General features: G+C 40.9%; 1 protein-coding gene across 1 annotated transcript in view; it reads right to left on the bottom strand.

Moving 5' to 3' along the window:
* GRAP2 (GRB2 related adaptor protein 2) overlaps positions 1–14255 on the bottom strand; it is a 67614-nt gene extending 53359 nt beyond the window's left edge. Inside the window, exon 1 of the mRNA XM_061418601.1 lies at positions 13744–14255. The gene's annotated coding sequence lies outside the window, so the exon portion shown is untranslated. The remainder of the gene's footprint in view (positions 1–13743) is intronic.
* Positions 14256–17196: the final 2941 nt, after the last annotated feature.

The raw sequence follows: 17196 nt of genomic DNA, 5'->3' as shown, positions 1-17196 counted from the left end.
CTAATTTTCTTTTCCAACTGGGTTACCAAGTCTTACTGAACTTTTATATATCATCCAGCTGCTTTTGAAACCCTAAAGTCATATAATCCAGTAATAATTTACTTTCAGAGAGCATGTTACAGTTTACAAGTGGCTTTTTTAATACACATTATTACATTTGATCCATATAACAGCCCTGTGACACCACAGACTCATCTCCAGAAGCTATTTCCTTTTGAAAATAACTACTGGTTATAGAAGCTACTAGCTATAGAAATCAGACAGATTTCCACTGGGAGCTTTATTGTGCTAGAAGCACAAGCCAAGATAAAGTCAGCAATTTGGGAGAGATGAAAGGAGGGTCCTAAAACAGACAGAGATTGAGAATCCCAGGAGGACGGTAAGATAGCAGTTTCGGAAATGGAGAGAGACACAGAAGAGGCAAGAGTGCAACAGGAAGTACAGGATGGAATGAGGGGGTGGGGCTCTGGTACTGGGTGGGCGGTGGTCCCTGGCGCTGCGGTGAACACCCAGCCAGCCCATGGCCAATACTCGTTCACCCTTGTTCACCAAGTGTTGGCTTGCGTGTATATCGAATGGTGCCATGAGAAACACAATTCAAAAATCTAAGATGGTGGCTTTTAGAACATGGATATTTAATAATATATAAAAACATGGATAAAAATATTGAACATGGATATAGAGTGACAAATTTTTTATAACATTTTTCTCACTTTACACATCTGCATGTTCTCTCATTCTATAGCATTCCCATATATCGTGACTTTGATAAACTGTTTTTCAGTGCACACACTGAAATGGTGCACTTTTGCAACTACTTAATAGAAGCTAAAGCAACCAATGGACTGTGATTGTAATCTAGCTGGAATAAATCTTACTGACGTAGGATGTATCAACATATCCATTTAGCTTGCTGCAAATCAGTTTACTTTTCTACTTAGAGACATGATGTGAAATGAAATTAATCCAGTTGCAACAAGGCAAGTGCATTCAGTTGAATAAATCCCTTTATGTGGAAAGGAACTTTGTTTTGCAGCTTATTTGAAAGAAAATCCACGTGGCAGTATAATGCCTTCCCTGGAACTGAACAAATGCATTTATCCCAGCTTTATTTACAGTTAAAGTCACATCAGACCTATTTTATATGATAGTGCACTCTATTGTCCTTAGGTGAAGGTCACAGTGAAAGCACTTGCAGGACAACTAAAGTTTTACAATGGAACTTGGCCTAAGGACTGTTGTTCCAAGGCTGGACTATGAACTCGGCAAAGACGGACACCTCCTTGGAGAGAAAAGAGACAGATACAAACCAACAAAACCATGTATATCCTTTTCTATTCTGTCTCCTTTGCCTCCACTGTCAAAAGGGCAGTCCACACATACAGTGTATATTTAAGAAATACATTTTGGTGGTGTCTATCACAAACAGGCAGCACTTGGAGAGGGTCCAGAGAAGAACAAAGGGATTAAGAGGTTGGGTAGAGACTCTCAGGGTGACACGCTAATGAAATTGAGGTAAATTGAGCTAAAGAGCTTGGAGAAGGGAAGGCTGGTTTTGGCAGCTGCGAAGGTAAGTTGGTCTTGTTTACCATGGCCGAATGTTAGAAAGCACAGCATATGAAGGGTAGGATGAAAGAAAGTCAACTTACGTCTGGTAAGGAGGTACAAGATTAGGAATGCAGAAGCAGTTTTGACTTAGATGGTTTATAAGGCATCAACACAGGTCCTTAATAAATGTTTCTTAGGGGGACTTCCCTGGTGGTCCAGTAGTTAAGAATCCAGCTTGCAATGCAGGGACATGGGTTCAGTCCCTGGTCAGGGACCTAAGATCCCACGTGCCGCAGAGCAACTAAGCCCACCTGCTGTAAGTATTGAGCTCATGTGCCACAACTAGAGAGTCCGTGGCCAAAACGAAAGATCTCGCATGATGCCACGAAGATCCTGAGTGCCACAACTAAGACCCATCACAGCCAAATAAAAAAAATTTTTTAAAGCAATCTTTCTTTGAAAATGTTACAGTTGAAGAGTAGGCCACCTTTCTGAAATGAGTTAGGTGCTGTGCAGTAGGGAAATGACTCAGAGGATCTCTCAAGTTCTAGCCAGTTCTTATCCTATGAATTTTCAGCAGCCAATGCCAGGAGCCGACTTGCTTCTTGTCCACCTTACTCCATAGCTGGAAGCCCTTGACCTCTTCCTGCAAGTCAGCCACACTGTACTCTCAGCCCTAAGGCTCTTCTTGGTTGGAAGGGATTTAAAAAGCTCACTCTAGCTAAGAGCTCAGCTAACTGTCATCAGGTCATCCCCTGCTGCTAGGCTGGCTCTGAGGTGTCCAGTTCTAACAAGTGGGGTTCTGCCTTGCACCTAAGTCTATCTCTTACTGGATTTACCAGAAATCCACCCAAGTCTTCCTATGATAACACCGGAAATCCTTTCTTGCTTTCCAGGTCTAATGTGATTTTGGGATCACATAACGTATCCAGTCTAGGACTGAAGCTTTGTTTCAGCAATACCACCCCCCACCCCCAGCTCAGACTTGATGTCCAGTCTCTGAACCGCAACCCTGCTATCTAGGCAGTCTGTGCACAGAGCATTGGCGACAAGCTCTCTGAGATCTCTCCTCTCATCTGTGGCTGGATTCTCTGCTCGCCGGCCCCCCCACCCCCAGGCTCCCAGCGTCATAACTCAGGCCACTACCAGTCCCCTTGCTCTTCTCCTATCAGGTGATGACACGCCACATGGCTTCATTTTCCTGCATCCTGCTGTGAACCGTTGCACACATGAGTCCCTCTCTACAAACCACATACCTCTGCTATGGGCCTTCCCAATCTCGTTGCTATTGACATGTACGGTTGGTTCCGTCTTTATGGTGGGGGGTATTCTGTGCATTATAGGATCCAAAACTAGTATTGCTGGCTTCTAGTCACCAGATGCCAGAGGCAGCCCCTCTCCTCCACCCCCAAATTGTGACAAACAAAAATGTCTCCAGGCGTTGCCAAATGTCTCTGATGGGGAGGGTGTTTCAAAATTGCCCTTCGTAAGGACTTCCCTGGCGGTCAGGTGGTTCAAACTCTGTGCTTCCACTGCAGGGGAAAATGAGTTCAATCCCTGGTTGGGGAACTGAGATCCCGTATGCCACATGGCATGGCAAAAACAAAAGAAGAACGAAAATTACCCCCTTTTGAGAATTCTTGCTCTACAAGAACCCAGAAAGGCAAGAGCATTTTAAAGTCAGTTATAGATACTTTGAGGAAAAGTCGGAATGTTTAAATCTGGTAAACATTTAACAACTCTGCTCTGCTGCTGTTGCCGTTGCTAAGTCACTTCAGTCGTGTCCGACTCTATGCGACCCCATAGATGGCAGCCCACCAGGCTCCCCCGTCCCTGGGATTCTCCAGGCAAGAACACTGGAGTGGGTTGCCACTTCCTTCTCCAATGCATGAAAGTGAAAAGTGAAAGTGAAGTCGCTCAGTTGTGTCCAATGGACTGCAGCCTACCAGGCTCCTCCATCCTTGGGATTTTTCAGGCATGAGTACTGGAGTGGGTTGCCATTGCCTTCTCCGAACTCTGCTCTAAGCTAGTTAAAAAGAGTTTCCCAGGTGGTTCAGTGGTAAAGAACCTGCCTGCCAATGCAGGAGACTGGGGTTCAATCCCTGGGTCAGGAAGATCCCCTGGAGGAGCAAATGGCAACCTACTCTAGTATTCTTACCTGGGAAATCCCATGGACAGAGGAATCTGGTGGGCTAAAGTCCACGGGGTCACAAAAGAATCAGATATGACTAAGCGACTACTAACAACACAAAACTAGTAATAAACACCAAATAGAATTTTGTTAAGGTTTGTTTAACAACATAAGGGGTAAAGTGAGATGAAATCCCTTCACTCTAGGTCAGTGTTCCTGAGATCTTATTGTGCAGGAGAATCACAAAAGGACTTTTTAAAACGTTCATATCCTGATTTGGCAAGTTTCAGGCAGGATCTGATACTCAGTCCTAACAGGTTCCCAGGTGGTATCAATATCACGGGTTCCCAGACCTTCCACTGAGCAGCAAGGCCCTAGAACAAAATCACTCGTGAGAGGTAGGGGAGGGGCTATTTGAATCGTAATAGTTACAAGGTCATGAGAGCAAGATTAAAATTTGTATTAGAAGAACAGTCTAGAAAAATGTGACTGTTTCTTGCGTTTTTCTGTAAAGAATAAAACAGCTCTCAGAGATGCGTTTTGAAATGTGACATTTCTATTCGCTTGAAATTATAAATATTATACAAGCTACCTGCAAAAACTGGTGAGCTGCTATATTAGTTTGGCAGAACTTGGAAAGGTTTCCAAAACCCTGATGCAAATCTGAACTTCAAGGTTTTCATAGTCCTTGTTTTAGGGAGGAAGAGGCTAGGGGTGCGGAGGCCTAGGGAAGGGGATGGAGAAAGGAGGATCATTTTAAATGGGGCCTTGCAAAGAAACAGATTCGTGAACCTGCCTCAAATGACAAATTATTCCGTGCTGAAATTATACTGACACCACATGAAGTTAATGCAACCTCGAATCAGATAACTCAGTTATGGCTATAAACCAGTTGCAAAAAATGAGTGCTATTTACTGTAATGTATAGCGATCAGGGTAATCAAATCTCCTGAAAGCTGCCGAAAGCCTGATATAAAAATTTCCTCTGCCTCTGAGTAACTCTGACTTGGAGCTTTGCAGACATCTGACTCACTGCTGCAGATCCTCAGTAAGGAAAGGCCCATTCACATTTGTTCCTAGTTTACAGTTAGAAAGATTTAGGCTCACTAGTTTGTCTAAACATGTAGATAATAAAGTCCTGACCCTTATGAGATCTCTTCAGGCCAGTGTTGAGACTAGCTCTGCCCTTATGCCAGCAGATAAGTATTCACCTTGGGGAAGGAGAACTAACACTCTAGCTCTGAAATATCAATATATTGATGGGTTGTTATCATTTGGATCAAGTGTAATAGAGTTAAATATCTCTACATTTAAAATTCTGTGCCTAGGGTTTTCTTTCTTTTCTTTAAAAAAAAAAAAAAACAAACCAATAATGTAAGTACAGAATAAGGACGAACTGGCTTCATAGTAGAGCATGGGAACTCATGGGTATGAGTTGACCACAGTTTCAGAATGAGTCAGCATACTAACTGAGTGCCAAAAAGACTAATGCAAATCTTGGGCCATATTAATAGAAGTATAGGGTATAGATCAAGGGAGGTTACTATTCCATGGTATTCTGCACTGGTCAGACCACTCCTGGAGAGCCCTGTCCCATTCTGAGCACCATGATTTAAGAGATGCCTCACATCATAGTCCATCAGAGGTAAACACTTAAAATGATGAGAGCATGTAAAACCACATCACAAGAGGAATAGCTGAAAGAACAAAGGATATTTATGCTTGAAAAAGAAGATGTTAAGGGGACATGACGAGAAGTAAAAAAGAACAGGTTATCTGAGAAGAGTCTGAGGTAGAGTTTCCAGCAGCAGAAGTTTAATTTCTTTCTGGATCCCAAGAGCCTTCTTGACTCTTTGTCTTTTGCACGGTAAACAGGTCTTCATCAAAGAAGACTCTGTTCCTCCTACAATGTCCTTGAAGTGCGAAGAGCTTATGTCCCTTTGCCAAGCCATCTTCCTCTGCCTGCAGAACCACCTCCTTCAGGAAGCCCTCCCTCCAAAGCCCCACCTGAGTCCTCTTCCTCAGGAGGTGGCACTGCGGAAGCATTTGCTTTCACTCGTCCTAGATCCCCTAATAGCTTGTTAGCTCTTTAGAGGAAAGGGCCCCATTTTCTTTTTGTTTTGATTACCCTAAATGTTCTCAGTACATCTGGGTCCTTGAATTAGGGACTGAGGGGATATCTGCTGACGGCAGCCAAAAGATGAATTAAAGTAACCAGACAAGGTGATATTTTTTTATAGTGCCTACATGACAAAGCATTACAGTATGTTCTCTTGATGATAACAACACGTAATTGACCCTTTGCTTTATGAAATAATATGAGCTGACAAAGTTGGCTAGTATAGTAAATCTTACTTTTCCCTACATCTTGCATTTCAAAATAAAAGCTGTGTGTCCAGGGGACTTCCCTGATGGTCCAGTGGCTAAGACTCCATGCTCCCAGTCCAGGGGGCCTGGGTTCAATCCCTGGTCACAGAACTAGATCCCACATATCACAACTAGAGATCCCATACTCCACAGTGGAGATAAAAAATCCAGGTGCAGCCAAAAAAAAAAAAAAAGTTCTGTGTCGATGCCACTATTTAAGAGCCCTATCTTCCTTGTGTCAGGTCTTAGGAATTACTCTCCAGCTGGGAGATTCTTCGATTTCACACGTCTCCTTCTTTGTTTACTTGGATATTTGCAGGGTACCAAGGGTAGCAAAGAGTCAGACACAACCGGGCACACAAGTACATGTATACCGGTGTCAAGTCACAACATCACACAGCTTCTGGTTTATAAAATGAATGAGTTGTCTATTTAACAACATTGATCTCAGACAGAGAAATTCCACAAATGAGTTTAAATGAGAAAGCACCCTGGTATGCATTTTTAAAAAAGAGAGGTTGCACATTTATATTATACCAAAGATAAAAACATCTTTGGGGGTAACGATGCACAGCTCTTCTCAAGTCTCCTGTGTAGTGGCTTAAAGAACAGAGGCATGGATGGGGCACTCTGAGTCATCCCCGAAGCTGAGAATAGAATGCAGAACACAGAAGCCAAGTTCATGCTCTGCCACTCGCGTCACTGGACAGTATTACCTCCCACAGTCCAATGACCTGACATGGGACAGAGCAAATTATACACTTCTCGGCAAGAAGCTAATACAATTCCACTTTCCAGCCTGACGTTCAGGTAGAAAATGCAGTGAGCAAAAGGACAGGGCCCCCGATTTTTTATCATTGGCTGTTGATCACAAATAGAGACTGACACCTTTTTGGCTGCTGGGGTAGCCAGTCTGTCTGTGCTAATAGCTCTTGGCTCAGATGCTTCAGAAGACCAAGAGCAGGGTGGTTCCTGTGATGCGTAGAAGAACTTTGATTCTGAGTTACCACCGTTTGACAACTGATATTACAAAAGCCTGGTTTACTGACATCCAAAGCATGAGAATTTTCTGCTTGTTTTATCTTCCTGGAGAAGTCCAAAATAAAACTGGGGCTGTGTCATGGGTTTTGTATATCCATGCACTGTGGACACTTTTTAGAAATCTGAAACAAAGGCTAACACACAAATTTGTCCTAATTATACTGACTCAAAGATTCTTCAACCATCTCCCAAAAGAAAGGGTTTGGTCACATCCTTTCTCGTCTCAGGGCATCTGTGTTCAGTGCTGCTAGCTCTCTCTCAACTCCAATTTTCAAGCACATTTCAGAGACGTTAAAGGAAATAACTGTTAGTGATGAAAAATCAGGTGGAAGATGTGCGTCCTTCAAGAGAAATAACCTTTTTAGAAGGATAAGTTCTATCAGCCCCAAATAAGTCCATCAGCATTCTTTATTTCCATATCATATCCTGAACTACCCAAGAGGGATCATAAAATACCGTGGTACGTCTGTCTGATGCAGAGCACAGGGTTGGAGCAAAATTGTTGTGAGACTGCCAGCCCTGCAGGAAAAGGAGGCAACCAGCGGCACGACACACAAGTAGCCCACAAAAGCAGGATCCATGCTGCTAGTTTCTAACAGGATTTGGACATTGGAAAGGAATCCATCTGAACCAGACGCCAGCTCTTATGACCTACAGGGAAGGGTGAAAGTTCTTGCCATCTGTCACTGAAAAGGTCATTTTTCTCTGCTCTCAGACTGCAGGAGGATGAGATAGTTTGCAACAGAGAACGGAAGGGGCTTCAGAGAACATGTGGTCTAACCTCTCACTCAATAGAGAAGGAAACTGAGGCCCAGAGAGGTTATAGTGTCACGTTCAAGGTCACGCAGGTAATTTCCAATAAAGCCAGAATTCAGATTTCCAGAACCCGCGTCAAGAGTTTCTTGATGCTGTGCCCAGACCAGTGTGGGAGAAGGAACCCTGGCTACAATTTCACAGCCTTGGTACTATGTCTTGGTAGACGTTAGCAAAATTACCTTGAGCAACTCACTTAAACTTGCGAGCTTTGCCCTTCCCACTCTGCAACATGAGAGGCAAAATATGTGGTCTGCCTGCCTCACAGATCATAGGCAGATCAAACGAGATAATGTGTGAAAATGCTTTTTAAAACTTTATAAGGCTCAGGTAAAAAAAAAAAAAAAAAAAGGTAAGGTTAAAAAAAAAAGAATTCCATATAAAGCATGTTTTTCCTTCTGAAGATATATGGATGGACACTGTTGGCGGTGGTGGAGGGGGAGGCAGGGAGTGTCCATGAGCCACTGAATATTCTGTGTAAAGGTGTGTGTGAATGATGCTAGGCATATTTTTTTCCACCCCTGGTGCTTCTATAGCTTTCATCAGCTTCCTAAATGTGTCTCTGAAACTCCCCTGCTCCTTTAGCCTCACCACCACCAGTAAGAACCTCTGTGCTGTGGATATCAACATGTTTATGATCAATGTAAAAGGTTGATATAATCTATTAAAATATGACAATTTTCTTAGATTTAATGTGTAGTTGGGATCTCCTTGCTAGCTTTACAATTCATAATCCACATTTTTAGAATACAAATCTGTTCGGGAGAGGGGAATTAATCTGACCTCACACTTTGCTCCCTAAACTACTAAAAGTCTATAACTTATAAAATGAAGATGAAAATTCAAATGATAAATCAACCAGGTTTTTTTTTTTTCCTACTAGTGTACTTCCTTAGTAGAATGTCCTAGGTATTTTAAGATTTTTCTTTAAAATCATATTTAGCAAGAGAACTATCTACTTATTATTTACTGAGTTCCTACAGAGTTTCCAGCAGTGTGTTTCCAGTATTTTCCCATAAAGCACCAGACAATAGACACAAATCGTAAACCATTTGTAGGCTGCCACATTAAGCCTGTGGTTCTGGAAGGCTGAGAGGTGTGGAGAAAAACAAATGAAAAAGTATTATTCTTGACCAGTTGATCAATTAGCCTGCTTTTCATTAAAAGCATAAAAAGGCAGGACCAATTTAGCAATGCTTGTGTTGGAAATGCGTAAAAACATTAATGTTGGATTTTTTTTTCTCATTTATTTTTAGTTCTCTTTAGAAAATCATACTTGAGAGCTTTCTGTAGCAGCAATAGAAGGAGTGAATAAGACAGCACTGGAATCCTTTTTTAATGCTAATGAAGGGGTAGGGACCAATGCCTGGTTTGTGAGGCCTTTTCTGCGTGCAGTTATGTATTTCCAAAGACACAGACTGACTTATGGAATGTCTGAGTGACCAAGATAACCAACCAGAGAAGTTACCTACTATCAAGACTCATCCATCATCCCATAAAGAAATCCAATGTGGTCTTTTATAAATCTGACAATGGCTATACTCTTGTGTTTTAGTGGTAAAATTTTACACAGTACAGTAATGTAAAAAACGAGAGGCATTTTCTCCCCTTGACTGTATCAAAATGTCATCTTCTGCCCCAAGACTCTGAGGTCTCATAACTCCCTTCTTGTATTATTCCTTTCAGTTTTTCCCCTTCCTCTTCCTTTATACTGAATAGTTCTACGTTTTCCAGTCTTAACATTATCTCTTTCTCTTAGACTTTCTTATACAGAGCCTGAAACTATAGAATTGCAATAAGTATACTCATCTATGCTTACTAGAGTGCTATTATCAGATGAACAAAACCTAAAATATATTTTGGTAGCAAGAGTCTCAGGTTTCGAATAACTCAAAAGAACTTAAAACTTGGGCGGTGATAGGATGCCAGGGTGGGGGCAGGCTGTAGCTGCTTTTCGTTCAGTTCCATTTCTGTTCCTTCTCATTCCATGTGTCAGAAGCCTTTGGAGAGAATGCTCTGGAATCAGACCACCTGGGTTCAAATCAAGGCTCTACCATATACTAGTTAAGTGACCTTGTGCAAGTGACCTAAACTCTCTGCACCCCAGTTTCCTCACTTACAAAAGAAGGGTAATATTAGCCCTTGCTTCATTGCGCCCTTAGGAGAAGCAAAATGAGTTAACACTGGTACAGTGCTCTTGGCAAATAGCAATAACAGATACTGTTTCAGAAACTTTATGTGTATAAATTACTTAATCTTCAAAACAGTATGATAAGATAGCTACCATTATCACTCTCATTTTATAGCTAAAGAACCTAAGACATAGAAAGACTAAGTATCTTGTCCCAATTGGCCTAGTTAGTAACTGAAGGATTGGCTCTCAAACCTAGACCTACAGCAAGCTCTCAGTAAGTGTTACTTATTACTATCATCATCATCATGGTTGTTATTACCTGAACTTAACAAAACACTCAAATATCTGCTGTGGCTGCTGATAACAATGAATGTGTATGTCTAATCCTTCTTCAAAGTATACGGAAAATGTATATGACCCCCAAACAAATAGTTGATTTAGGAAAGGATTATCACCTAAAGCCATTAAGTGAGGTTTGTTGGGAAACAGGATATCATCACAAAGCCTAAGCATTATCTTGCCAGACTACTTGTTAATTGCAAAAGGATCCCTGAACTGAGATCACTACCTTGAGCCCCGATCAAACCGAGTGTCACAAATAGAGGGACAATCTGGAACTAAGTGTCTCCTGTTGAGATACAATATGGAGCACCTTGTAAAATGCGTTCAATTGAAATGTAATCAATGCTTTATTTCTAATTTGGAGTTTACGGGAAATATTGAGGATAGAGGAACAAATTAAATGACACCGCTAGGCAAAAACAAATTAGAACATTCAACAAGACAACACCTAACCTTTTCAAAAACACTAACGTTGAATAAAAGACATGAAGCCTTCATGTAAAAAAATATTTTTTTCTTTAAAAAAAATTAGATCTTAGTTTTTTTTAAGGTATGGAAGACATTTGGGGGACAAATGGTTAAGGTTAGATATGGTCTAGATACTAGATATTAATGAATCACTGTTCATCTTCTTAGGTATAATGATGGCATTGCAGTTATGTAGGAGAATGTTCTTATTCTTTGATGTGTACCGAATTATCTAGGGGTGAAGTATCATTCTGTCTGTAACTTACAAGTAGTTAGAAAGAGATACATATAGGTGGAACAAATATGTCAAAAAGTTAGCAGCTGTTGAATCTAGGAGATGAGTATGGAATTATTCACTGTACAAATATTTCAACTTTTCTTTATGTTTAGACATTCTCTTCACTTTGTTCATAAGACGTAGGTCTTATATCTTCTTTGGAGGGCAGTTTAAGACTTTAATCTTCACGTACTTAGTAATAATTTCTTTTAATTACAAAATGTTTGCTGTGAATGGATTTATTTTTTTAATCTGTCTTCTAAAAATTACTTACTGAATATCCCATTGGTTCATTGGTTCATTGAAACCTAATGTAATATTAACATTGTCGAAGAGAACTCAGTGCCTAGAACAAGGCCTGACACGTAGTAAATGTACAATGTGTTAATAAACATTCATTTGTTAAATGAGGCTACATTTTCCAAAGAAACTGTAAAGAGGTCAAAAAAAGATGCACGCACAGGAGGCTGTGTTGTTCCTTTGTAGATCAAGACATGCTGAGTTACGTACTTGAGGTGGACAAATAGGAGGGTCAGTCGGTCTCATCCTTTGATTCAAATAACTTAGGCCATAAAGATTCTTCACCAAGTTTTGAGTTTCATGACTGCACAAAAATGAAGCCTCTGTTCCTCAGACTAATCAAGTATCAACTATAACTTGTTTAAGAAATCCCAATGGAATCACCCACAATAACACATGTTTAAATGCGTGCGTGCTCAGTCACTTCAGTCGTGTCCGACTCTCTGCGATCCCATGGACCGTGGCCAGCCAGGCTCCTCTGTCCATGGGATTCTCCAGGCAAGAATACTGGAGTGGTTGTAGACTTTTCCTGAGTGAGGAAAAGAAGCAAGCTCTGTTTCAGGCACAAGCCCTGCAAATCACCAAAACCTACAGGTGTTATTCTCTGAGAATCAATAAACATGTGGGAAGTAGGCTCATTTTCAGCCCCTCCAGAAGGCAAAGACATAAAAGAGATGGCTTCAGGCAGTAAGTCAGATATATTTTGTATAAAAGGTGGGAAGAAAATGATCAAGATTCAAAGAAATCATTAATACTGATATCACCTTGTGTTTCCACAGCACCTTTTTCCTAAGCCATTTCATATTTATGTTAACTCATTTATTCTTACAATATCCCTAAGAAATAGATGTAGAACAATTGAAATTTTTAAAAAAGATAGAAGATTTTCATTAGGGCCTAAGATATGAAAGATATTCAAAAGGATATTATATTAGCAATAGAGATATTTCTTCATTTTGAACAAATCGATCACCTCCTTCCCCTATGCTTCAGTAAAGTCATTAAAAAAAAATAAAATCTATTATAATGGGAGAATCAGATTACAGTTTACTATATGGGAGACATTCTAAGTTCAATCTAAAAATATAGTTTTATTCAATGATATAGGACTGTCTCCCTTTACCCAAAAAACCACTCCCAGTTCTCCAAAAGGGTACAAATCAAATTTTTTAAAATTTGAAATTTAAATACAGTTAGATGGTTCTCAATTTTATTGGTGCTCCTTATTTAATAATGAATCCTTTTGTAAAGAGGATCATTTTAAAATTATTTTATAAAAGTGAAGTTTTATAACAATACTGGGTTGTTAAAGCAGAATACGCTTATACTCAGTCCTTTCTGAAACTAAAATAAGAAAAAAAGAAGAGAAAAGAAAAGAGGACCCACTGAAAAACTAATAAATCTATGATAAATGCAGTTGTAGGTAATGAAACATTTTTCAACCTGAGGTTTCCCACCCTCAGATGACAGAACATGAGCAAATGTAATCTTTTCTATTGGAGTTTTAGATCCTAAACATTTTTCCCTTCTCTTAATTCACCTGGGGTTGTATACTTTCAGTAATGTACAGATGAAGTTACATATACTTTATTAACAAGATCTAATTCCAGATATGTAAGCATGATATTTTTAAATTGGATTAATCTTTGGTGGGTATATTCAATCCTCAGGTTCAAAGAGTAGGGTGTCAAAGAGTTGTGTTCAGATTTTATGCCTGAACTGAAGACGGTCTTAGGGACACAGTGTTAACTGTTAATAAAGGGATAAATATAGACAACACTCTCTCAAATCTCATTTCAAAGTACAGTTTTCTTTTTGTAAAGGAACTCAATCTGGGGTTCTTTATAAAGGCAACATATAGGCAACATAAACACTAACAGAAGTAGAAATGCAAGCCCCAGGAACAAATCCTGACCATGCAGTACTTGTGTTCATTCATTGCTACTCTGCCCTCCACCTCCCACACCCACGCTAATTCGGAACAAATGCTGACACTGGTGAAGGGGAATTCCACCCTTGTACTCCCAGGTCCAGAGTCTTTCCCTGAGATGGCTCAGAAGCCAATTAGTGGAGTCTTCTTGGATAACGTTGGCTGAAAGGAGCAAGTCTTCTAGTTCATTCACTGGAAGTTGAATCCTACCACTACAAACACTGTTACAGAAAAAGATTTAGAGACCTTAGCTGATGAGCTGAAAATTAAAACCAATATTTACAGAGCCCAGGGGATTCATTTTAATTAGATTGACTCCAAGAGAACATTCTGCAAATAGTAAAAATCTGAGACCTCTAGAGCGTGTAGACTGATGTTGCATAAAGACATACCTTTCAGAAGAGAAGAGGTTGAGTCTATGGCTTTGCACCGAATGGTCAGAATCCTCTCTTGCAAGAAGGAAGCTGAATTCCGATGTCAAAATGACTGCATTTCAGAGTCCGGATCCACCTTGGGCTGTCGTCCACATAGCGCACTAAACCAGGGCACAGGCTCGCAGATCCATTGAGTGCCTCCTCCTCCCCGACTTCTTACTCCCTCCTCCAAACTACCCCCAGTCAGCCCAGCAGTCTGTATGCAAACCACACAGGAACTAGCAGATATGGGGCTTCAGAGAGTTGGGCGTGAGCCTTAGATTATGTGGTTTTGTTTTCTTGCTGCCGGAGTTGAACTAAAATGCAGGAGGTTCACTGAAACACTTTTGCTTCTTTATGCTTGGTTTCAGTTTTAACAAGTTTGCCCCTAACGATTATGTTCACATAAGAAAATTTTTAATCCTAGAGATGGTCCATTGGCAAGTTACTGCTGGTCTTAAGGAAAATGCACTTTCTCCAAGTAGGTATGAGCATCTGGAAGAACATTAGGACTTCTTAGGGGAACTTATTTAACAGAATCCTGGATCACTCACATCATTCAAATCTCAGGGGAAAAAAAAGCTTTTTTAGTGTATTCAGCCCATAATATTACCCTTAGCCCCTAATACTACCCCTAACAAAAGAAAGAAGAAAAACTCAAAACCAAGATGCGTTCCAACCCCAGCTTTGCCATAACCAAGTGCGAGCTGGGGCTGGTTACTTAGATTTGGGGAATTTAATTTTCTCCTTAATAGGCTGGACTAAAATATTTCTGGGATTTGAAGACTTTTTTCATTGGCCTAACATTTTTATCACCTTCAACTTCCTTAGTTCTTACCTTCAGATTTGTAGCTCACGCGCCTCTTTCAGCTCCTTCCTCCTAGACCAAGTGTAACTTGCTAAGGCCTCTTCCTCTGTCTCTGCTTTTGCTAGAAAATGGATTGCCAACATTGCATCTTTTGCACAAAATTAAAGATATTGCGACTTGCTAAGAGGCACTGTTCAGAGTCGGGGGACCAGACCCAAAATAAAGATGGAAATGTTGGCTGACAAGATGTTCCAGCATTAATCAGATAAGACAACTTGGGGATCTCGAATTTAAACTTATTCCACATTGTGGAATGGTATCCTTTTCTCTTTGCCCCTTTATACCTAAACCTTGCTCAAGATTTGTTTTTTGGGGGGAGGGGGTGGAAATGTTGGTTATGATCACTCAACAATTTTATTGAAATAGAAAAGAAGAATCTGAGTATTTGATCATAGTAGGAGCTCAGCAAACGATTGGTCAGATGACTTAAAGGAAGTAATTTGTTCCTCTTAAATCTGTAATAGAGGGCTTTCTCTTTATTCATGCAAGTCTGTCAAAGATTCTTGAATCTAAGTTGCATCTGAATAGGGTCCCCACTACTTCCACACGTTATAAAGACAGAAGTTTCAAGGTAACAACATGTGCCCAATTTTAAAACAATCACATCTCCACATGGGCCTCAGGGTTCTTCAGTCTCCAAGGTCTAAGGGTCTTCTTGGTGGGATCATCGTTATGCCTGATGACCTCATCCTTGGTTCTCAAACACTGGAATTCTCTGGCCACAACTCTTGTCCCAAGCCAGTGGTTTTGAATTGGGGAGAAAGCAGACTGTTGACTAGCGCTGTACAGGAAGCACCATGGTGTTTTCAGCACTCGCCCTAACGATGTAGCTGCTTTTCCTCCGGACACCGCCCCCAGGACACAGAACACAACCCCTTCTCATCCAAGAATGGGGCAGAGTGCAGAACAGGAAAATCTCACAGAGAAGTTCTTTCAGTAGTAAGTAATGATCGGCAGACGTGGTACAGAGCAATAGGGCAGGAAGCAAGGATCCTTTAGTGGTTAATTTCCTAGCAGTTCTGTAAAGGCAGAACCTAAGAATAAAAACTCTCATGTGAGACTGTCAGCAACTTGGTCCTCACCATCAAGGGACACTCAGAATAGTGTGTCCCAATCAGCAAATTTGGGAGGATTAAGGAATATATGAAATCTGAATTTATCCACCATGGAGAAAATTTTGTTTGAAACCATATGTATTTAAAAATTTTCAACAGTTCCTTTTGAGAGGTTGTTGTTGGCATCAGAACTTCTTATGTAAAATTACACTAACTTTAACTTCATGGTTCAACGTGTACTCTTCATCCAATAGCATGGGTTCAGACGTTCTCTTTCTATTCATTCAATAGACAACGTTTGTACACCTACTCCTTGTTAGGTCTGTTGCAGGTGCTGGGATGTATCAGAGAACAAAACATAGTCCCTGCTCTCCTGGATCACACATTCTGGTAGAGGAAGAAATAATACGTGTGTCAGATGGTGGTACTGCTAAAGAGGATTATAAAATGGGGCAAGAGTCACAGACTGTGTGGCTGAAGTGGGGTTGGGATTTAATTAGAAGATCAAAAGACATCTGAGCAATGTCCAAAACAAAGCGAGGGATCTGGCCTGGTGGCTTTTGGGGAGAAATAGCTTTTTCAGATATCTGGACTAGCAGGAGCAAAGCCTGAAGGTGGATGCAGTGAGTGAGGTGGAGTAGAGTAGAGATGGAGGTCAGAGCGGGAGTAGGGACCAGAATACATAGGACCTCAATGGCCATGGCAAGGTCTTTGGATTTTACTCTTGAGATGGGAGTCAGTGGAAGATTTTGAACTGGGGTGTGATATGCTCTGTGAAAGTCACTCAGTCATGTCTGACTCTTTGCAACCCCAAGACTATACAGTCCATGGAATTCTTCAGGCCAGAATACTGGAGTGGGTAGCCGTTCCCTTCTCCAGGGGCTCTTCCCAGCCCAGGGATCGAACCCAGGTCTCCCACATTGCAAGTGGATTCTTTACAGCTGAGCCACCAGGGACTGTGTTTTAAGTTTTTCAAGGCTCACTCTGATCACTATATTGAGATTAGACTGTAATAAAGCAAGAGAAAAAGCAGGGCGAGCAGGTAAGAGGCTGCTGCCATGATCCTGGCAAAACATGATGGTGACTTAGGACTGATGGTGGGAAGTGTTGAATTCTTAATATACAGGGTAACAAAAAAGTCTGGAATCATAAATAGGATTATTTTATTGTGTATTAGAACATGCCATTGATAAACCATTTATTACCTACAGAGCACACATAACCCAGAATCAGTAACCACTCTGTGTCACAGGTGTACTCATGGATATTACAGGCTGTATGAGAGACAAAGAGAGGCGTCAGTGGTGACCCCAAGGTTCATGGCCTGAGAAACTAGAAGCAAGGATGTGTCATTCACTGAGACAGGAGAGACTGTGGGTGAGAAGGTCTAGAAGACCAGATGAGGAGTTTGCTTTTAGATGTATTAAATTTGAGATGTCTGTGAGACATGCCAGTGGGGGTGTCAAGGGAGTTAGGCACCTGAGTCTGGAGGTTAACACAGGTTAGGGG

Source organism: Bos javanicus, chromosome 5, assembly GCF_032452875.1.
Source record: "Bos javanicus breed banteng chromosome 5, ARS-OSU_banteng_1.0, whole genome shotgun sequence".
Classification (NCBI taxonomy): Eukaryota; Metazoa; Chordata; class Mammalia; order Artiodactyla; family Bovidae; genus Bos; species Bos javanicus.
Note: the sequence above shows the minus strand (reverse complement) of the source record. Positions and strands in the feature narration are given on the sequence as shown.